The sequence below is a fragment of the Rattus norvegicus genome, chromosome 19 (assembly GCF_036323735.1).
Source record: "Rattus norvegicus strain BN/NHsdMcwi chromosome 19, GRCr8, whole genome shotgun sequence".
Classification (NCBI taxonomy): Eukaryota; Metazoa; Chordata; class Mammalia; order Rodentia; family Muridae; genus Rattus; species Rattus norvegicus.
In genome coordinates this window covers 66,418,436-66,441,287 of record NC_086037.1, presented here as the reverse complement: position 1 = coordinate 66,441,287, position 22,852 = coordinate 66,418,436, and the positions used below count along the sequence as shown (strand labels likewise).

Here is a 22,852-nt window from a genome sequence, read left to right as displayed (position 1 = left end):
TGGCCACCCTGGATCAGTTCTAGGGCGTTTTCACCCCGTAAGCCTCCCTGGGCCATTGTGTCGAGCCTCTGGCCCCAGCTCCCAGTGCGTTTTCGCCCCACGCCTGCCTGTTCTTAACGTTTCACAGGGATGAGATTCTGCCATGCGGGTTGCCCGCTCAGCACTGAGCTTCCAGCGTTTGCGCATGCTCAGCTTTGTGAGTGAAAGACGTTGTGCTTCCTGGAAAGGCCACATCTGTTGATCCAGCATCTGCTGAAGGACGCTTGTGTTTCAGAAAAACAACTTCTTCACGCTCTCCCTGCCCTGCATGGCAAGATTAGCATTTATACACTCACATGTGCTGATACAGGGAGACATACACACGCACATGCACACGAGCACAGGTATGGACATGAATATACCCACCCACACTCTGTGGACACGGTACACACATTCTTACATATACCCAGGTGTCATGGTGCACATGCTTCACAGAGGTACACATGGGTGCATGGACAGTCGCAGACCTAGAGATGCACCTGGCCTGTGTCACATGACGGACTCCTTGTGGTCCTCCTCCAGGGTGAGCAAAGGAGTTCTGTACTGAGCTGAGCACACATGCTGGCCCACTCAGGCTGCCAGGAAGGCAGGGATAGTGCAAATCTGTTTTATGGGTGAGGAAGGAGAGACCTCATAGACCTCAAACTTAACACCCGGAGAGCTCGCCCTCCTGTGCAACTCTGCTTTCTTTAGAGAGAGGTCTCCTGCCCACGGCATTTCCCTGCTCCCATGTCCTAGGGATGAGGGTGACACCAAAGGAAATCCAGTCTGTGACGAGGGTTTGGCATGTGTGTCCAATCACAGTTACAAGATGCTGCCAGGTTACAGACAAGCCCTGGGCTGATGCTGACACCAGGAAGAGACTGGGGAGGATTTGAACTCAGCACTGTCTGACTCCAAGCCTGGGTTCCAGAATAGCCAGGGGAGCACATTCCGCTCTCCATGAGTATGGGCAGTGCGTAAGAGGTGGGAGTACAGCAGCTCTCCTCCCTGGAAAGTTCCTGTTTCCTGAAGCAGACTCTGGTCAGTGACGGGCAGGTTCCTGCCCCTGCCCTCCTGGCCTCTGTCCTGGCCCAGTGCCCAGCACTGCAGCCTGTTTTCCAGACAGGAAATATGAATCAAAATAGCACGACACACTGCGCTGTAATTAGTGCTGGGCTGGGCTGCATGAGCTTGATGAGAGCCGCCCCTCGTCACCACCAGCAAGGTCTCCTGGCCTTCAGCCACACTGGGTGGATCGCTCCTGAGCACTGTTGGTGCGCCCAGGAGCCCTCCCTGCACGTCACCTGAAGAGATCAGGGTAGAGGGAGAAAGAAGGCAGGGATGGACAGACACACAAACGCAGTGGGTGGGGCTGGGGAGCAAAACAGACAGAAACAGATGGACAGACACACACAGAGGAAGATAGAAAGAAGAGGGAGATGGAGAAAGAGAGATGAGGGGAAAGAACAGAGGAGAGAGGAAGGAGAACGAAAGGAAAGAGAAGAGCAATGGAGAGAGAGGAGGGAGAAGAGCGAGAGACAGACAAAGATGGAAAGGGAAAGAGAGGGAAGGAGGGAGAGACGGAGAGACAGAGACACAGAGACAAGAGACAGAGAGAGACAGAGACTGGGCCTTTCGGTCCAGCTTGATCCTGGTGCTCCTGAAGGAGGTTCACTGCTTTACTTGGACTCCCACTTGTTCTGGTCTTTTCCAGAGTTGTTGAGGTTCCCCAGGAAGAGTCAGGGAAGACTCAGGTGCTCCCCCTCTGACTCCTCACCCTCAGGCTCCCGGCCTCAGGACCCACCTCCTCTCTGGGTTCTCCAGCTCTGTCCCAGGCACTCTGTTCTGTTCAGCCCGGAGCCAGAACTGTCTGTCTACATCAGTCTGTACGTCTGTCCTTCCTTAGTGCCAGGCACTCTTGCCAGCCGTCTGCCTCTCCATCTCCTCTCTCCTTCCTCTCTGTCTTCTTTGCTTCTTATTTCTTATTTTGCCTCCAAACAGATCAGTGGGAGGATGGAGGGCCTGCAGGGCCGCACGGACAGCGATGGGCTATTGGGTGCCTCCTTCCCGTGACCTCTCAGCCTGCGGCCCGCGCCCTCACCCCTCACCTTTGCTCCCTCCGGCCTTTCAGCCCTTCCTGCTCCTCCCCCAAAGACCCCCCAGAAGTGGCCCTCCTAGAAACGCCATTGCCCTCCCTGACTGACCCCACAGCGCTGACCCTGCTTCCCTGGTGGTCTTCTCTCTGGTCAGCGGGGTGAAAGGTCACCAGCTGCTGGAGGAGGGCCTGGGGTCTTTGAGGGCATCTCATTGGGTGTTCCCCACATGGGGTCCTTGGGTCCCTATGGATTTTGAGGGCCACTACTGCTGTGGGAAATCTGAGTAATTCCTTCCTTCCCTCACCAGTGTTTGGACTCAGCATGTGTGCTCCTGGTGTCTCTGCTTTCCTGCTCAGGGCGGCAACGCCCCGGCTTCACGGTGACAGCAGGTAAACATGGGCCGTTCCTCCTTGGTCATGTGAGTCTGTAACTGGGCTGTGAACCATCAGACCTGGGCTCAGCATCAGAACCATCATTTGAAGAAGGTAGTGTTGAATTCCCACAGAGCTTCACCTCCTGGGCTTTGGGTTAGAGCAGCTCAGTGGGTGGCACTGGGGCAGTGTTACAGACTCACTTTTCGTCCTGGCACCATGACAGCAACCCTCACACAAATTGTCATATTTGGCCCTTGGAATAAGGGGGCAGGCTTGTGAGGATGTGTCTCCAGCTCTACTCACTGGGTTCATCCCCTAGTCTTACTGTCAGGGCTCACGGGGCATGGGCTGAGGACTGGGGAGAAATTGGGCCTGCTTTCGGCCCTTCATGGAGGGGGTCCAGCAGGGGACAGATCGCCATTCAAGTGACAGGATGTGGTGTGGTGACCCTGTCTGTTCTAGCAGGAATGCTTAAGCACTGGGTCTTCATGGTTTGACTGGTGCAATGAGAGGGGTCAAAGAGACAGGGATGTCGTCTGGGAGGGGGCGGCATGTGCAAAGGCCCCGTGGCACGGCCATTCTTGGTGCAATTATGGGAGTCAGACATGCCAAGAAGATTGGAGCAAACAATGAGACGGGGGTGGGGGTGGCAGAGGCTGGAGCGGGGTTGAAAAGGCTGACCCAGAGGGACTTGAAGGCTACCTGGAGGTAGGTATCTGGCTTCCAACAGGCTGGAGGAACCAAATCTTGTGCCATAGTGCATGGCAGGGCCAGGACAGCCAGCAGAGCCTCTCAGTGGGTCACCTACCCAGTGCAGGAAAGACCTGAAGGCAGGTGTTACCTGATCAGTGTAGGGACACCTGCAGGTTCTGCTTCAGATGCGGGGACATCTGGACAGAGGTCTGTCTCCCAGACCCTTCTGCGGGGTGCCAGCCTACTGCAATTGAGAGCTCCCTCTGTTTTGACTTTCCAAGTCTGCTGTAGTGATTTGTATACCGCTGTCTCCCACTCCAGATCTGCATCAGAACTGAACTCAGCCGTGAGGAAGAGTAATCACCTACACACAGTACACGCTGCAGGCTCAAAGCCTGCCACGCAGGGGGATAGCGAGACGGTCAGTGCAACCAGCCCAGGGGACTGAGCCTGGTGCCCAGAACCCACAGAAATGTGGATGACGAAGGCTGACTCCACAAAGCGGTCCTCTGACTTCTGCACATGTGCCACGGTACACGCGTGCATCACACACATACATACTAACAGTTAATAAAGATCAAGAGGAATCTTGAAAACTCTGCAGCGTGAGAGGAGCCGGATGGGCACGAGATCACCTGAGAAGACTCCAGATGGCATTTCTGGAGGAGACCATATCTGTAGTTTTTAGACCTGATACAGAAAAACGAAATCGAATTTGAAGGTGAGGCCTTATTTAAATTTATTCAAATTTATTTAAATGTATTGCTCGTGTGTGTATGTGTGTGTGTGTGTGTGTGTGTGTGATGTGCATGTATGCGTGCGTGTCACATGTGCCCACAGTGCACTTGTGGAGGTCAGAGGACAAGTTCTGTGGAGTTGGTTTTCTCCTTCCACCTTTCTGTGGGTTCTGGAGATTGAACTCCTGTTGCTGTGCATGTGTAGCAAGCCGCTTTTCCTGCTGGGCCATCTCGTTAGCCCCAAGTCTGAGACCTTCTGCTATTGTCAGGGATAGAAAATGAAGCTCTCTGACGGTCCTTAAAAGTTCCTGTGTTTGTAAATCGTCAGCTGTCTGGAAAATGGTTTTGCTTTTAAATGTGCCTACCTGTGTCTATGCAAGTAATAAAGAGCTTTGCGTCACTTCCCCACCTTTGCATATTCTTATTTTTCAATAATTTGATTCTTCATTCACTTGACATCCCAATTGAAGCCCCCTTCTCGTCTCCTCCCAGTTCCACCCTTACAGATCCAATTTCCCTTCCACTTCTCCTCAGAAAAGGGGAAACCCCCCTTGGGTTTCATCCACCCTGGTACATCGTAGCAGGACTAGGCACATCCTCTCCCACCGAGGCCCAACCAGGCAGTCCAGGTAGGGGAAAGGGATCCAATGGCAGGCAACGAGTCAGGAGCAGCCCCTGTTCCAACTGTTAGGAGAGCCACATGAAGACATAGCTGCACATCTGCTACGAATGTGTGGGGGCCGAGGACCAGCCCCTGCATGCTGGTTGGTGGTTCGGTCCCTGTGAGCCTCATTGGTTCAGGTTAGCTGACTCTGTAGGTCTTCTTGTGGTGTCCGTGACCCCACATTCTTGTTGGTTTGTTTGTTCTCCCTGCCTCTAGTCTCCCCATGGGGGCTCCCCAGAGTTACCTGCCTCTTGAGCCTCCTCCTCCTTTTCCTCCTCCTTCTCCTCTTCCTCCTTCCCCTCCTCGTCCTCTTCCTCCTCTTCCTCCTTCCCCTCCTCCTCCTCTTCCTCCTCTTCCTCCTCCTCTTCCTCCTCCTCTTCCTCCTCTTCCTCCTCCTCTTCCTCTTCCTCCTCCTCCTCTTCCTCCTCTTCCTCCTCCTCCTCCTCTTCCTCCTTCTCTTCCTCTTCCTCCTCCTCTTCCTCCTCTTCCTCCTTCTCTTCCTCTTCCTCCTCCTCTTCTTCCTCTTCCTCCTCCTCCTCTTCCTCCTCTTCCTCCTCCTCCTCCTCTTCCTCCTTCTCTTCCTCTTCCTCCTCCTCTTCCTCCTCTTCCTCCTTCTCTTCCTCTTCCTCCTCCTCTTCTTCCTCTTCCTCCTTCTCTTCCTCCTCCTCTTCCTCCTTCTCTTCCTCTTCCTCCTCCTCTTCTTCCTCTTCCTCCTTCTCTTCCTCCTTCCCCTCCTCCTCCTTCTCTTCCTCTTCCTCCTCCTCTTCCTCCTCTTCCTCCTTCTCTTCCTCCTCCTCCTCCTCTTCCTCCTCTTCCTCCTCCTCCTCCTCTTCCTCCTCTTCCTCTTCCTCCTCTTCCTCCTCTTCCTCCTTCCCTTCCTCCTTCTCCTCCTCTTCCTCTTCTTTCTTCTTCTCCTCTTCCTCCTCCTCCTCCTCCTCCCCTTCTTCTTCCTCCCCTTCCTCATCCCAGGGGTGTTCTGAGAGGAGCCCAAGGCAGCAGAGTCCAGGCTGGCTTTGGCTACCTCACTTGAAAGCTGGCCCTAGAATTATATTCATAGAGTAAAGATCGAGAACTTTACTGTTTTTTTTTTTTAAAATGTAACATGTGTGAATTTTTTTTATTTAAACACTATTTCCCAGCTTCGATTTTGTAATCACACTAAATAGAAAATAGAAAATGTTAGAAGAGAAGAGCCAGGGCTGGGGAGTAGTTTAGCTCATACTATCAATGAGGTTCTGGGTTCCATTCCAGCTCCACAGGGCAAGAGCTGGGGTTTGGAATCCAGCAAGGTCCGGGCTTATGCCCCACTGCATAGTTTGCTGCGTCCTCCTGGGCGTGACATCAACAGTCTGAAGCCTCAGTTTCCCCACCTGCGTGAGAAGCATTGGGCTCCAAGCAGCGCACACTGCCTCTTGTGAGTCTTAGTGCTGCGTGTGGGACATTCATATGAGCACAAAAGCCAGAGAAAGACATCCCACTCCAGGAAGTGACGTCGAAGGTCAGAGACAGACAGAAGTGGCAGGGCCAGCCAACATCCTAGAGAGTTGGGAGGAACAGTCAGAACTTGAGGCCTTTTGGGCTTATGTCCAAGGAACCGGCCAGCATGTGAATTTCCCTTGCATTGGGGAGAGGCCTTATGATAATGGGACACTGAGGCAGATCCCTTTCCTAACTGTGACAGGGCTATGGTGTTGACAGTAAAAAGTTGGTCCAGGGTAGCAGTGGAGTGACTAAGATGTCTGAGTTGGGGGTGTGCTCTTAAGCAAGTGCTGACAGGACTTGGAAGGGTTGGGTCGAGGGGTGAAGAGAAGGGAGGCTAGGTCTGTGGCCTCAGGTCAGCTGAAGAAGTTCAATACTGCAGCCCCCAGGTTAGCATAGGTTCCTGTGGTTAATACTGCCCACTGCGGGCGGGCTGTGGTCAGGCCTGCTGTGTGGAGTCAGGCATTATGTGTAAGTGGGAGTGGGAGGGGTCCCTTTTCTGGGGTTGGCGTCCAGGCATGGTTCTATGGGGCAAAGGGCCACCCCAGCTTTGTGCAACCTGCCTAATTGCCCATTTAACCTTTGTGGAGCTTAATCAAGGATGTTTAGTCTGGGCAGGCTGTACTAGACCCACAGGTCAGGCCGGTGGCCTCCCTGAAGCCCAGGCAGCCCAAGCAGGGCGGCTGAAGCATCCCTCAGGGGAGGAGGAATAGGAGCTGAGCTCCTGCTTTTCTCAACCCGGCTGGGCGTGGGCACAGGAAGGCACTGGAGATGGGGGCGGGGGGAGGTGTCTACTGGAGTCAGGGCACGATGCCACAGGGTGGAGGGAGATGTGGCCCACAGAGCCGTTTGCATGCTTGCAGACTGGAGCAGCTCACTCACGTGACCCTTGGCCACTGTGCCAGCATGTTGCTCTCACATCCTGCCTTGCTCAGTTAGGAGGGGGTCAGAGCAGGCGTGAGTTCCCGCCCTCCTGGCAGGTGCATGTGAAGACTCCCTCCCTCGTCATCAGGACAGGCTGTCCAGCTTGCGCGGGGAGGTAGATCTGCCGTAGAGTAGATCCTCGAGGGTCCGGTCCCCAGCTCTGAAAACGGTCCTATGCTGTTTCAGATTCTAGTAATTCTGGAGCTCCGGAAGTGGTCATAGCCGTATTCCTGGGGCTTGTGGCCAGGTCTGTGGAGTCCCTGTCTCAAAACACAGGACAGAGCTGGAGGTGCCTCAGCCGTGCCTCAGAGGTTAAGGCGCTTGCTTCTCTTGCAGAGGACCTAAGTCCACTACCCAGCACCCATGTTTGGGCAGCTCCCAATTGCCTGTAACTCCAGATCTAAGGGGAATCCGATGCCCTCTTTGGGGCTCCAAGGGCACTGCACTCCCGCGTGTCAACCCACAGACACACACACACACACACACACACACACACACACACACACACACACACACACGAAACGAATTCCTTCAAAACGAAATCCTTAGAGACAAAACCAGAGCGGCCGTCGGAGGAAACGCACGCACTGAAGGTTGACCTCTGCCCTCCGCACACCTAGGCGCATGCGCGGTGAAGGCGCAAGTTCGAGGCCTTCGTCTCAATAGCGTCCGTCCTCGAGTGGAACTCTCCAAAGAAGCAAGCGTAAAAGAAGCAAGCGGGAACTCGGACTTGGGGTGCAGTTAGAAGACAGGTAAGTCAGGACTTACCTGACTCTTGGCCTGTGACACAGCCGAGGCCTTCCACAGCCCCGGGCCGTCCGTCATGTGTGGATGTTTGGTTTGATTCATCCAACCATCTTCGACCTCTTCCAGGAATTTATTCTGCCAAGTTCCCACGTTGGAGAAAACAAGGGCCACTCAGCACCCCCCCCCCCCGCCACCAGCCCTGGGACACAAGTGCTCCTCCCTCCTCGAAACAACCTGCTTGGCACCCCCAACTTTCTCTACCACAGTTTATTATTATATTTTTAAAAAAAATTCTCTTTAACCAAAGGGAAACATTGTGCGGTCCCAGCATCCCCAGCCATTTCCATGCTCGGGGTGTCCTGAGCTGGCCTCGAGCTGTGACTCACAGGCTGCAGAGATGCCAGGTCCACAGGGATGGATGACAGGACTTCCCCACTCCTCTCCAGGCCTGCACCTCTGAATGGTGCATCCGTCAGCGTGGCCCGAGAAGAAAGGCGTCGGGGAGCAGTTGGCGGCGTTGTCTTACACAGCGGGTAGACGGATCCAAACCATGACAGCGATTTTGAAAGGGAATTTATACGATACTGGCAATTTAGACATTAGGGTTTCAAAGCCTAGACGGACCCAAGATAAATATATACATATATTCCACCACATACGAAATAATAACCCCGAGCCACAAATGACTCTTTTGAGTCTGTCCCTGTCTGCCTGTAAAAGAGCAGGTGGAGGTGGCCGGCAGGGGAGAATGGTAGGCCTGGCCTTGTCTCAGTTGTGCCCACTGTGCTCTTGGTGAACTTGGAGATGGCTGTGCTGTCAGATGAGAATCACAGTGACCTGCGGTTTGGTGGCCTGTGGCATTGTCCTGGAAGCTCAAGGCATTTGATCTGTAGTAAAAAAAATCTGTTCTCAGGACACCAAGGGAAATGTTCCACACGCCCAGAAGAGATGTAACACAGGGGTGTACTGGCTGGTTTTGTGTGTCAACTTGACACAAGCTGGAGTTATTACAGAAAAGGAGCCTCGGTTGAGGAAATGCCTCCATGAGACCCAGCTGTAAGGCATTTTCTCAACTAGTGATCAAAGCAGGGAGGGCCCAGCCCATTGTGGGTGGTGCCATCCGTGGGCTGGTGGTCCTGGGTTCTATAAGAGAGCAAGCCGAGCAAGCCAGGGGAAGCAAGCCAGTAAGTAACATCCCTCCATGGCCTCTGCATCAGCTCCTGCTTCCTGACCTGCTTGAGTTCCTGTCCTGACTCCCTTTGGTGATGAACAGCAATGTGGAAGTGTAAGCTGAATAAACCCTTTCCTCCCCAACTTGCTTCTTGGTCGTGATTTTTGTGCAGGAATAGAAACCCTGACTAAGACAAGGGGTATTGGATGTTTCCAAACTGTGGGAAAGCTGGAGGGCACGGCTTCTCATGTTCAATTTGATGGAATAGAAACTTTGGGAATTGTGCTGCTGGTAGCACCAGCCTGGAGCGCTGAGGCACTTGGGCCCATGCTGGAGTCAACAGCTCTGTTGCCTAGGGCTGGGGGAGGCAATGCCATTGGCCTTTCTAGATCTGCATGAAGGACTCTCATGATGGAGTCTAATCTAGAATGCTCCAGATGGCAGAGGATTCTGGGAAATGTGTTCCCCACCTTCCAGCTACCATCATGATAGGATGGGTGCCGAGTCTCCTTCAATTCTGACCCTGAGCATGCGCTCCTAAAGGTCCTACTGTGTCACAGGGTGTCACCTTACCTAAATCACAGCAGTGTGAGAACATAGGTCGTCCTCCTGAAGACCCAAGTCATCTGGCATGCGTAAGACTATCCCTTTCCTCCTTGTAATAACTGAATTCTGAGTCTCACCTCCATCATGCTGTCCAAGCATGGTAAGCTGTTGGTGGCTACTTCATGGCCTCTACACACACACACACACACACACACACACACACACACACACACACTTACACACACACTCACACATACATGCATGCATGTATATACACATACATGTATGCATGTATATACACACAAACACACGCATGCACCTACATTCACACACACATACACACTCACATGCACACATACACACATACTACTCATACACACATATACATACTAACACACATTCACATACACACACTCACATACACATTCACACACACATACACACATATACATACATACAAACATAAATGCACATACACACATACACATATACACACACATACACACACATACACACATACATATACACATATACACACTCACACATACATATACACATACTCACACACATAAACACATAAACACATACACACGTGCATACACACACACACACACATACACACACACACACACACACAGCTCTTCCCGTGCCCCTGCCTGCTCTTCTGGCTCCTTTCTTCCTTCCAGTTAGTCTCCCTTTAAAGAAACTTTTCCCTAAATAGATTTTCTTTTTATTTTTTTGCAGACTTTGAGCTTCAACATCCAGAAAGCGGCATTCTTTAAAAAGATCATAAAAATACATGCCCACCAGAAAAAAAAAAGCCTGGGAAACAGACTCTGGAAGAAGACAGAAGCCTGGCCTGACCCCACGCAGTGCGACAGCAGTGGCTACAGCATAGAAATGCAGGATCATGTTGATGCGTCAACAGAAGCCACTGGGCACCTCACGCCCGCTGGGGGTGGCGCCTCTCTTTGTCACAAACAGTTGGGTTGGCTTGCATTCCCTGGGAAACCTGTCTTATCCTGGCCCGAAGTCCTTGCAAGTCTTGAGTTGAGCAGCAGCAGCCTCTGTCCTGCCATAGAGAAGAGTGTTTGGAAGCCATGCTGGCCAGAGTGTAACCAGAGCCCTCAAAGGGCTCCATCTCCTAAGCCCAGCTTTATGCTGACCACCGCATTACCTGGGGTGGATGGGAGCATGGTTGTCTAGGGGCTGAGGACTCCTTGCTGATCCCATGCCCAAGCACCTGATTGGTCTTAATGACACAAAGTTAGTAAGACTATGGGCTGTGACCGTCCTTTTCCTGCAGGAATAAAACAAACAAACAAACAAACAAACAAACAAACAAACACAACAATAAAAACCTAAGGTGCAGAGGTCAGTCACACTTAGGAAACGGCAACTCTGTGTTCTCTGCCTCTCTCTCTCTCTCTCTCTCTCTCTCTCTCTCTCTCTCTTACTGTGTCATTTTATATGTATAGATGTCTTGCCTGCATGAATGTCCGTGTATCTTGTGCATGCCTGGTGCCCAGAAAGGCCAGAAGAGGGAGTGGGATTCCCTAGAACTGGAGTTACAGCCGGTTGTGAGCTGCCATGCAGGTGCTGGGGATCAAATCCAGGTCCTCTAGAAGAGCAGCCAGGGCTCCTAACTGCTGAACCATTGTTTCAGCCACTTGCTTATTTTTTTCTGAAAAAAAAAAAAGAGTGATATAAATATACATATACATCATATACATCATACTCATATACATACACATTATACATATGCATCATCACATACACATACACATATACATACATATACATCATATACATCTACATTACATATATTACATATACATTACATATACATACACATTATACATATGCATCATCACATACACATACACACATCATATACATATACATTACATATGCATTACAATACATATACATACACATTATACATATGCATCATCACATACAATATAAATACATCATATATATACATTACATATACATTTCATATACATAACACACATTATACATATGCATCATCCATACACACATATATACATCATATACATATATACATATATATTACACATATATTACACATACATTACATATACATATACATACACATTATACATATGCTTTATCACATACACATACGTATACATATACATCATATACATATATACATATACATTCATGTATATTACATTTACATTACATATACATACACATTATACATATGCATCATCACATACACATACACACATATACATCATATACATACACACACATACATCTACATTACATATATATTACATATACATTACATACACATTATACATATGCATCATCACATACACATACACACATACATATACATCATATACATTCACATAAACATACACATACATATACATTCACATACTGTGGCAGTCTCTCGCTTGACATGTGGGATTCTGGGTTCTCTGTCCTCAAAATTGCGAAGCCTTCACAGCCCTAGAGTGTTTCTGGAAAACTTGAACTAAAGAGTTCTCATCCATCTCTCCTAGGCAAATGTGATGTCCAAGACTCCATGGGTTTGCCCGTCCTGGACACTTCTCAGAAAGGGAATAACATGTGTGGCTTTTGTGCCTGGTCAGGTACCAAGGGCCGCGTTGGAGGCTTCTTCTGTAGCAGTGCCTGGCAGGACACCCTTCCTCTTCACAGGTGGCGAACATCGCAGAGCATCATGGACCTGCCTCTGGCCAGTTGCTGGGAACAGCACCTTCATGAAGGTAAAGAAACTTTCTCAAAATGCTTCCATGAGTGGGATAGAATCTTCTAGAAATTGTTGCCTGGTTGCCCCTGCTGTTGAACACACATTGCAAGATCCAGCAACGTGGGACCACCAAGATGACACAGATCATTAATTCTAGCTTACCACAGGCTTCTGGAACAAAATTTTGGGTGGAGCCCAAAGCTACCCAGGGGACATTGGTGGCTAACTTCTAGGAACCTCAGTTCCCAAGGGATGTGGCGAAGCAGTTTGGACCTTTTGCTCCAGGCTGAGCTGCCCACAGGCACAAAGGCTGTGTGGGTATTGTCCCCTTAGTCTGCTCCACCCAGCTTCCGTGGGGCCTTCCACGGCAGAGCTCAGAAGCTGAACTCCTACCTTCAGTCCTGTCACAGAGGTCTGGTGCCTCAGTTTTCCCCAAAGAGCTACAGAGACTTAATGCTGCCTGGAGATTTCCAAACAGAAGAGCTCTCATGGTGACACGTTGACTTCCTGTCCTCTCATTACTGAGGCTGCCCTGAAGTATGACCCTCAGTTGGAGCCACCCTCGTCTCTGGTCTGAGCCTAAATTGCAGGTTGGGCCAGTGGCCATCACTGGGGTCTGTCCCCAAGACAGTGTGTCTGAGAAGGCTGAGCCTGCGGCTCTCTCCAAAAAGGCCCATCCTCCACTGGAGGACCTTTGGGAAGTCTTTCAGGGGTCAGACCGGTTTGCTTCCAGCTGTCTCTCCTCCCTCCCCACCAGAGGTGAGGGGCATGTGGTCCTCCCAGCTTCTTTAGCAAAATGGAGTTCAGAGAGCAGCCAGCCAGCTTCAGGGATGAGGGGAGCTGGCTAGAGAGCAGGGGCAGTAGGCTTCTGGAAGGTGTTGATTTAGAACAAAGAGAAGCCCTCTTACATGTGTGGTGGTATTTGGAGTGTTACATTACGGTAGACCCAGAAGTCATCCCCCAGCCTCATGCCACTCTGGTGACTGCTGACTTGGCTGTGGTCATTCCTAACAGCACCTTATTTCTGGGGATCAGTGTACACTGCGGGGAGTGGAACTGAGTACCCAGCACCCCTGTTCCTTCCATGCCGAAGGAGAGACCCAGGCGTAGGAATGGAGGCAGTCTTAACTGCCACACGGCAATAGCTCTGCCGACTGGTTGGGAACAGGGCTGCAAACCAGTGCATGGTTTAATCTCCATTCTACACAGGATGGTCTGCACCATGCCTGGTCACCTGCCAGTGACCACCCTGGAGCATTTGTCCTTTCTGGCTTGCACCAGGGTTCATGACTGTGCAGTTTTCCAGGTCACACCCTGAGAACTGTTGGCAGAACAAGCATATAATGGTAGGGGGCAGGGTAAGGCCCAAAGGCTGTGGGGAACATCCAGGGGCCAGCCAGAGGGAGCTGCTTCTCATGTGCACATGCACGAGTGCACACACACACACACACACACACACACACACACACACACACACACGCCCTGACCTGGCCTATGGGGCTCCTGTGCACACCCTGGGCCCAGCCCTTGGCAAGCCGAGGGGAACATATGCGTGGAGACTCAGCCCAACCTTCATGCTGGGCCACAGCAGGCATGGAAAGGCCTTGTTTTTGGACGCTGTAGACTCTGGCCTCCCTGGGGTATGATGGAGCCTGCTTGATCGACAGTGGACTGTGGGCTCAGGCTCTTCCTTAGAGCCCAAGTAAACACTTCCTCTGTCATGGAGTGTACTAAAAATGTGTGTGTGTGTGCGCGCGCGCATGTGTGTGTGTGTGTGTGTGTATGTGTGCTGTGTATGTATGTGTGTGTATATGTGTGAGTGTGCATGTATATGTATGTGTGTGTGTATGTGTGTGTATGTGTGGGTGTGTGTGCTGTCTATGTATGTGTATGGTATGTGTCTGTGTGTATGTGCACGTATGTGTGTGTATGTGTGTATGTCTCTGTGTCTGTGTTTATGTGCATGTATGTGTGTGTATGTGTGTATGTCTCTGTGTCTGTGTGTATGTGCATGTATGTGTGTGTATGTGTGAGTGTGTGTGCTGTCTATGTATGTGTATGGTATGTGTCTGTGTGTATTGTATATATGTGTATGTGTGAGTGTGAGAGTTGTTTATGTATGTGTATGCTGTGTGTGTATGTGTGTATGCATACTCTTGCGCTTACACGTGCAGGTCATGAGAGGACATCAGTCACTCTACTCTCTCACTCTCCACCTTGTTCTTTTAAGACAGGGTCTCTCACTGAGCCCCGAGCTCAGCTGGAGGCCAGTCATCTCCAAGATCCTCCTGTCTGTCTCCTAGGTCACATGGTTAAGGCACAACACACACACACACACACACACACACACACACATACACACACACACACACACAGAGTAGGTGCGAGGTGCACTCTCCCCAGCCCTGAAACAAGCATTTAGTATTCTTTACTTTGTGCACTGCCCTGAAAGGACCCGAGGGCACGATGTGCAGACCTCCGATGAGGTCTGAAGAGGGGATTGGGGTCCTAGGACTGACCCTGGTGGCCGTGACGTCAGTATCTGTGGGTGGAACTCAGGAGTCAGTGACGCCAGATGGGAACTCCACTTCTCTGCTCTTCCTCAGCTCAAACTGGAGCCTAGCCTTTCCCCCCATTACAGACATAGGCCGAGAGCCAGTGCTGTCAACAAAGTCTGTCACTTTGTCACCAGCTGGTTGTAGCTGTTTTCTCCTCCCAGCACAGAAGTGTCAGCCTTTTGAGACTATGTCTGAGATCTGGGTGTCCGAGGTCAGGAAGCTGTCAGATCCTGTTCCCAGCAGTGTGTCTGTTGTCCCACTTCAGGTCATTTTGATGGCTCTTCTGAGCCATCTCTCCTACACCCCACGAGTTTTATGCATGTCAAGACATTCGAGGGAGGATCCTTGGGCTTCTCACAGCTTCCAAAGGAGCCAAGGTCCCAGAGAGAGTTAAACACACACACACACACACACACACACACACACACACACACACACACACAGAGAGAGAGAGAGAGAGAGAGAGAGAGAGAGAGAGAGAGAGCTTTTGTTCCCCCAGTCACCGATGACTTGTCTTTTGTTTTGAGAACTCCTGAGTCCTCAGCAGAGCCCACTTACCACCTTCTTCCCAAAGCTCTTTCTGGTTCCCAGTGCCAGGGTCCCGGGGTGCAAGGATGTGGGTGGAGGACCCTGAGCTGTCCGGATTCATGGGGGAGCCGGGTGGGGTTGTTTTCCATGGCTATCTGCCTCTTGTTAGCCGACTCCACAGCTGGGTTTCATGGCCCTGTGCCTGCCCTCCTGGGGTGACTGGGTCAGGAGATCCACATGCTGCCCTGCCCTTGAATGTGGGGACAGGGAAGGGAATGAGGAGAGATGGCTGCCTCTTTGTAGCCACTAGGGGGATGGTAGGAGAGTCCCCAGGCTTAGCTGAGCAGGAGTGTTTTTTTTTCGGAGCTGGGGACCGAACCCAGGGCCTTGTGCTTCCTAGGTAAGCGCTCTACCACTGAGCTAAATCCCCAGCCCCGAGCAGGAGTGTTCTTGATGGTGCCTTTGGTGGGCTGAGAAGGGAGGCTGTGTCTTCCCAGGAGGGCCTCATGATGTTCAGGCCATGGTCTGGTGTGTGCTGGGAGGTTCTAACCAGGGCTTCTGCGACTATGACTTTTCTGTGTCAACTTGACTATCCACGCACGGCAAAGCCAGTCAGTCCTCTCAAACTGCCCATGGATACCCAGCCCAGGGTCAAGCACCAGGATGGGTCCGTTCCCGAAGAGGGAAGTAGCTGATCTCTAGGCAGGATCAAACCATCCTTGGCTTCTATACCTTGAGCTGAGCATGCGCACCTGTCGCCTCAGCTGATGCCTGTGGCTACTCTGGGGGCATCAGCTTGGTCTCCTGATTCTTGCTCCATCACTCACTAGCTGTGGAACCTGGGCATCCGTGTCACCTGCCTGTGACTCAGTTTTACCATCTGTAAAGTGGGGACAGTACAGTATTACACAGGGCCATAATGAGAAGCAGATGAGTTGTCTAGGTCATGCTCACAGGAAACACTTGTGGTTTGTTTATTATGGTTGTCACAGCATGTTTGACATTACCTTAGTGCTGGAAAACAACACAAGGTTCGAAAATATCATTAATAGCAGGTTTTTCTGTGATCGATTAGTAATGTCTGAGGGGAGCAAAGAAAAGGAAGGGTGAAAGGCAAGGACTCAAATTCCTGAGAGGAGGTTCTACCCTAGGACTAGTGGATCTCCTGGAGTAGCAGTTGGAGTCAGCTCACCAGCACTTTGGATGCTGGGAATGGGAGAAAAGAGTAATTTTATATCTTGCTTTGGTGTTTTAAACTAGTAGGCTTTCTGTGATCGATTAGTAATGTCTGACGGGAGCAAATTTCAGATCTTTTCTCTCCCCTCAATCCTGTCCTGACCCCAGCTCTCCTGGGGATGGCTCCTCACTCTGCCCTGAGCCTTGGGCACTGTGTTTCAGATCAGGTCCAGACTCAGCCCCGTGTGAGCTCCACAGCAGCCCCCCATTGGTTCCTGGTGGCCGCACGCATCACAGAATGTTCTAGAAGAGCCCAAGAGTGACCAAACTATGGTCCTGCCCTTCTCATTCTGAACTGGGTGTCTTCTTCCAGACAGCGTCAGAGGCTCCGGGAGGAAGCAAGCTGCAGGGCGGGTAAGGTTTCCTTCAGGAGGTTTTTAAGATCAGCGCCTTCCTCTGTCCTGCGGTATTGGAGTGAATTTGACCAGAGCACTAAGTAGGGCAACATTAGGACTTGTGGTCTGTGAGGGTGTGGATCCCTAAACGTGGTGGAATGTTCTAGACGTAGACTCTGTGCCTCCAGGGGTAAAGGAATCGACAGCTGATTTTCCTCTATCACGGCGGTCGGCAGACATGGGGAAGGTGCACGTGCGAAATGATGACTCTGAGCCCTGCTTCTGAAGCCCGCCCCTGTACTTTACCCACAAGGCTGTGCGACCATGGATCAGTAGTTCGATGCCTCTGTTATTGTTTGTCTTTGCCTATAAACTGTACAAGCCTTCTTATGGACGACTGTGAGCATAGTAGGTGCTCATGTAAAGATCTCAAAGTAGACGCTCAATTAATTGCTTCAAAAGGTACTAAGTATCAAGTACCCCACTCCAAGGACAGCAGGTCCAGTGAGAACTGCCGTTTTTGCTTCTGGGCGGTGTCTTCTTCCCTGTGCCTCAAACTGCTCTCCCCACCCCCATATCCTCAAAACCAAGTCCCTCTTCAGTTCTAGAAAAACCAGGGATGTTGTTTGCATAGAGGCCTTGTTTGCCAGAATCTTCCTCCCCCTCTCCGAGTGTTCTGGGTCCCTTCAGTGGCCGGGGAGTTCACACTTGGTGGCTCTGAGGACAGCAGGCTGGCAGAACTGAGGTGTCAAGGATTTTGCTGTTGTTTTGTTCTGTTTTTTCCTCATCATGGGAAACCAAATGACTGACGGACATCAAGGTCTGGGACAGCATGGTAGGGGTCAGGAAGCTCTCCCTTGTTTGTAGTGTGTTGATGGGACCAGTATGGACTGGGGCTGGTAGCTTAAAGCTGGTGAGTGACTTGGGGGCACACACAGCCCTCGTCAAGGGTCCTTCACTCTAGACCTGGATGGAAGGATTCCTCATGATCCACAGACAAGTGCAATGTGTTCGGTCATTGAGGAGGGGCCCAGGTCACCTTCAGCCAAGGTCACTCCGCTGACTGAGGACTTTCTCTTCTCTTTCCAGACAGGGTCTTGCTACCACCCAGGTTGGCCTGTTACAAGAGTCATCAACTACAACTGATCCCAAGAACGGTCTCATCTTGGAATCCAGGCTTGCCTCAAACTCATGGCGATCCTCCTGCCTCAGCCTCTTGAGTACTGGGATCAAAGGCACTACACTCTCAGGTTAGGAGGCAGATCTTTTATTTTATTTATTTATTTATTTTGGTTCTTTTTTTCGGAGCTGGGGACCGAACCCAGGGCCTTGCGCTTCCTAGGTAAGCGCTCTACCACTGAGCTAAATCCCCAGCCCCCAGATCTTTTAAAACTGTCAGTTGCAGCTCTGACTCAAAGCTGACAGAGCCCTCGGGCTGCCCCAACTTGAGGTGACCCCCCTGCCTTTCTCGTTAACACACCCTTTCTCTAGGCTGTTTGGGGGGTCACTGTCACAAGCAACTGCCTACCTCTGACTGTCTCGACACAGGGGACACTTTTTTCCCTTTGGACTTTAGCCACCCTTTGCACCTTACGGTGGCCTGATATCCAGAGAGGCCCTGCACCATGAGCCACAGGGATGGCTGCCTAGGTGGAGCAGGGATGGGGTATGGGGGATGGATGGGGGGACAGATGTGTGCTATCAACAGAGTCCCCCTTCAAACCTGAGAATATGGCCTTTATTTGGAAACACAGTCATTGCAGATGTGACAAGGTGAACTCATGCTGGCCGCGGTAGGTCTAAACCGGTAGGTTCCTCACCGGCCCTGAGCAGAGATGAGGTGGGACAAAAAGCTACAGCCCAGGGCCTGATTGATGTGGAGCTGGGAGAAACAGGAAGGAGTCTCTGGATCTCTGGGCTTCTGAGTTTTGGGCCTTTAACCCTGGCTTCAAGAGAATAACTTTTGGCACCCTGATCCCAGCTTACAGTAGCCCCCCCAGGAGATCTTGGTGCCAACATCACTAAGTGATACCACTTCCTCTTAGCCGGGACCAAATTCCTCCTTTCCCTGACTGAGTAAGTTTGCTTCGCCTCCCTTTGGTGGCTTCATTTCCTGTCAGCTTCATTCTGAAAAGCGGGCAGAGGCAGTGGGACTGCACGGGCTTCTGGGTTGGAGAATGGGCCAGCTTTTATTTTCTCAGAGGCTCTGAGTGTAGCTGATAGCTCGGGAGCTCGGGTTCGACGGACCCAGGTTCAAACTCTGGGCTCTGGGCTCCCAGTCTCAGGCTTCCCTTCTGTAAAATGGGACCAGAAGTCCCGTGGTTAGGGTCTGTGGCGGGAAGAAGGCATGTGGTGGGTACATCTTACATCGTGATCTCCTTTGTCGAGGTAGTCACATGAATATTTAGGGCAATGCACTACATATCACCACACACCTTTATAGTATTTATTAAGTGGTGCTCTCAGTGAGTTCTATCTTTGATGTCTGGTTGAGTTCACCCCACATTTGAGGCTGATTTTCTTGGGTACAGAGACTCAGGAGGGCGAAGGACATTTTGTTCGGTAAGAGAAGAGCTGCTAGCCACAGGCACATGGAGCCTGAAGGGTGGGTGTGGTGGGCAGGTCCATGGGAGATCTGGCTGGGACTGTTTTCCTTCCATCCATCTCTCTGAGACAGTCTCTTGCCAGCCGGGGCGTTGGGAAGGCGGAACAATAGAACTCGTTGTCCTTGCTCTCTGCTGGGTGGACAGAACTCGCTCAGCGCTCAGCTCAGCGTGTAATCTTCGAGGCATGCAGAGCCTGCGGGCGGCCAGGGAGGTGGGTTAGTCGCTCCCCGGGTCAGGGAATTAGAAACAGATTGCTAAATGGGACAGAATATCCAGGGTGGGCCCTCTCTGGCCTGTACCATATACGAGTCAGTCCTTCACCAAGGGTGACTCAGAAGGTACCTGGTGGCCCCAGCTGTATGAACAGAGGGGAGAGGCTCAAAAATAGGATGATTTGTTAAGCTAGACTCACAAAGGTGGGCTGTGGAGCTCACCAACATGACAACTCCTTTCTAGAAGCTGCTACCCACCAGGGCAGGGGTGTGGTCTCCCAGTAGTCAGACCCCAGTGAAGCCAGTGAAGAGAAGGCAAGGGCTGTGTCAGGATCCCACCAAGGGACAGTGACTGTGACACCCGTTGGTCTCAGCTTCACATGCTTGGGAGGCAAACATCAGGTGTGTCTTAAGCAAGGGAGGGAGGGAGAAGCCATCCCCTTAGAGAGATGGAAGGGTCAGAATGCTGGCACTGGGATGTTTAGAGGTCTTTTAATTGTGTGCGAGCACGTATAAGAGTGTGCGTATGTGAGTGTGTGTTATGACTGTGAATAAGTGTGTGAGAATGTGTATGTTTGTATGTGTACATGCATTAGAGTGCGTGTGGGTGACTTTGTGGTATGTGTGTGTATGTCTGTCTGTGTGAGTATGTAATTATGTGTGAATATATGCATGTGTGAGTGTGTGTCTGAGTGTATGTATGTTTATGTGTGTGTGTGAATGTCTGCAAGTCTGCATGACTGAGTGTGTGTTTGAGTGTATATTCGTGTGTGTGAGTGTTTCAGGGAATGTATGTGTGTGTGAGTTTATGTATATGTTGAGTGTGTGTGTGAATGTATGCTTGAGTGACTGTGTGTGTTTGAGTGTATGTATGTGTGTGTGAGCGTGTGAGTGTGAATCTGTGCATGTGAGAGTATGTAAGTGAGTGTATGTACGTGTGTGAGTGTGTGTGTGTTTGAGTATATGTATGTGTGTATGGATGTGAGTGTGTGAGTGTATGTATGTATGTATGTGTGTGAGTGTGTGTTTGAGTGTATATATGTATGTGTGAGTGTATGTGTGTGTGAGTGTGAGTGTGTATGTGTGAGTGTGTGTGAGTGAGTGTGTGTGAGTGTGTGTGAGTGTGAGTATGTGTGTGTGAGTATGTGTGTGTGAGTGTGTGTGTGAGTATGTGAGTGTGTGAGTGTGTGTGAGTGTGAGTATGTGTGTGTGAGTGTGTGTGAGTGTGTGAGTGTGTGTGAGAGTATGTGTGTGTGAGTGTGTGTGTGAGTGTGTGTGTGAGTGTGTGAGTATGTGTGTGAGTGTGTGTGAGTGTGTGTGTTAGTGTGTGTGTGAGTGTGTGTGTGAGTGTGTGTGTGAGTGTGTGTGTGTGTTTGTGCGTTTTCATATATGTAGAGGCCTGGGCATCATGATGTTAGTCGTCTTCCTCCATTATGCTCCACTTGTTTGAGGCAGGTTCTCTTGTTGAACCTGGAGCGTGGTGGTTTGGCTGGTGTAGTGTGACTGCCTCTGAGTATGGGGAGCTGTGGTGCCCGCCCGGCCTATCTGTAGGTCTGAGGAGCCAAAATACTGAGCTCACATGTGTGTGAAGACTGATAGATCCTTTGAGTCAGCTTCCTTGTTCCTATATTTTATTTATTTATTTGTTTATTTATTTGTCTATTTATTTAGACAAGTCTAGCTATGCAGTTCTGGCTGGCCTGAAACTCACTATGTAGGCCATATTAAACTTGTGGTAGTCCTCCTGCCTCAGCCTCCGGAGCATCGCCATTGCAGGTGGTTATACCCATGCCCACTCTTTTGGTTTGTTTTAAGATCTTGCTACATCGTAGCCCAGGATGGCCTTGAACTTGGGATCCTCTTGTCTGTATTACAGGGGTGGATCACTCTTGCCCAGCTAGAGGACTTTTAATGACGAAGTTCCCAGTCCTGACTGCTCACCAGATCACATCGGAGGCAAAGACTAGATTCCCAGGCTCCCTCAGCCTGGGCTGGCTGGATCTTCTATTGTCCATGTACCATGTGCAGGTACCTGCTACCTAGTCCCCCGGGCTATTCAGTTGCAGAGGGAGTTGGAGGTGTGGGGTCTTTCTTCCAGAGTCAGTCAACGGACACTGTGCTGCCTGAATCGTCATCCAGCTTCCTTCTCTGGCAGCTTTGTGTGGTTCCGGTGAGCACAGCCTCCTACAGAGCCTGTACCTTGCTACATCGTACTGGTCCTTACTGGACTTAGTTTTTTCATCTGTGAACTGGGCTCTCTGTTCCTAAACTTCAAGGTCTGTGTGCAGAGTCCCTGGTGCCCAGATCCTCACACCTTAGGCCAGCAGGTGGAGCAAGTCCTGAGGAGGGCAGGGCCTCTGTGGGGTGGATATTGGTAGGGCACAGATGGCCAGGGCAAGGTTGGTGTGGATTGAGGACTCTGATGACCTCAACTAACTGAGCTGGCCCAGGCTCCTGCTACCGTGACTCCTCACCATGAACGACTTGAGTGGAAAAAAAAAAAGCACCCTCTTCTCTTTCAGTCACTTTGATTAGAACATTTTAATCACAATAACAGAAAAGAAACTAAGTCACTATCTTGGGCTTGGAATCTGGCACCGGGGCTGAAGGCAGCTACCAGGATCTAGTTCCTTCCACCCACACCCAACGCTGGCTTCCTGGCTGGGTTCAGGCTGTGACAATGAGGAACCCTGCACTTTTCTGGGAAGATATTATCCTTCAGTAAGTCCTGTGCACACTCTGTGCGCACACACACCTTGGAGTATGCGTGTACAAAACAGCACGAAGAACCCCTTCCAAATCTAAAGACTCTGGGGCCAGTCAGAAGCCACTTACAACTGGGAATCCATGAATTCCTGAATCCCTGAAAGGAAGGGCCTTGCATGGTCTAGAAAAAGCCACACACAGGACACAGAGGCGGGATGCGATGAGAGAGAGAGAGAGCCTGCCTTAGGCTCTTGATGGAAGACTGACTGGCTCAGGTGGTCAGTCCAGAGCGCTGGGCTCCGGCCTCTCCTTTGGGGTTGGGGAGACGTGGATTTACTGAATTCATGGCCCCAGCACAGCCATAGCTCGGGTTCTTAGACAAACACAGAAGTGTTTGGAGTATGGCAGGGAGGTGTTCTGGCTGGGAGGGAGGGATGTTCCACAGCTCTCGGGCCCCTAGCCTCATC

At 51.0% G+C, this 22,852-nt stretch overlaps 1 long non-coding RNA gene across 1 annotated transcript in view; it reads left to right on the top strand.

Annotated features, from left to right (window-relative positions):
• LOC108348955 (uncharacterized) overlaps positions 1–22,852 on the top strand; it is a 35,962-nt gene that overhangs the window by 8,780 nt on the left and 4,330 nt on the right. Inside the window, exons 2-6 of the long non-coding RNA XR_005496890.2 lie at positions 2,425–2,506; positions 3,506–3,905; positions 10,197–12,220; positions 17,951–18,111; positions 21,556–21,707. This is a non-coding gene — a long non-coding RNA (uncharacterized LOC108348955). The remainder of the gene's footprint in view (positions 1–2,424; positions 2,507–3,505; positions 3,906–10,196; positions 12,221–17,950; positions 18,112–21,555; positions 21,708–22,852) is intronic.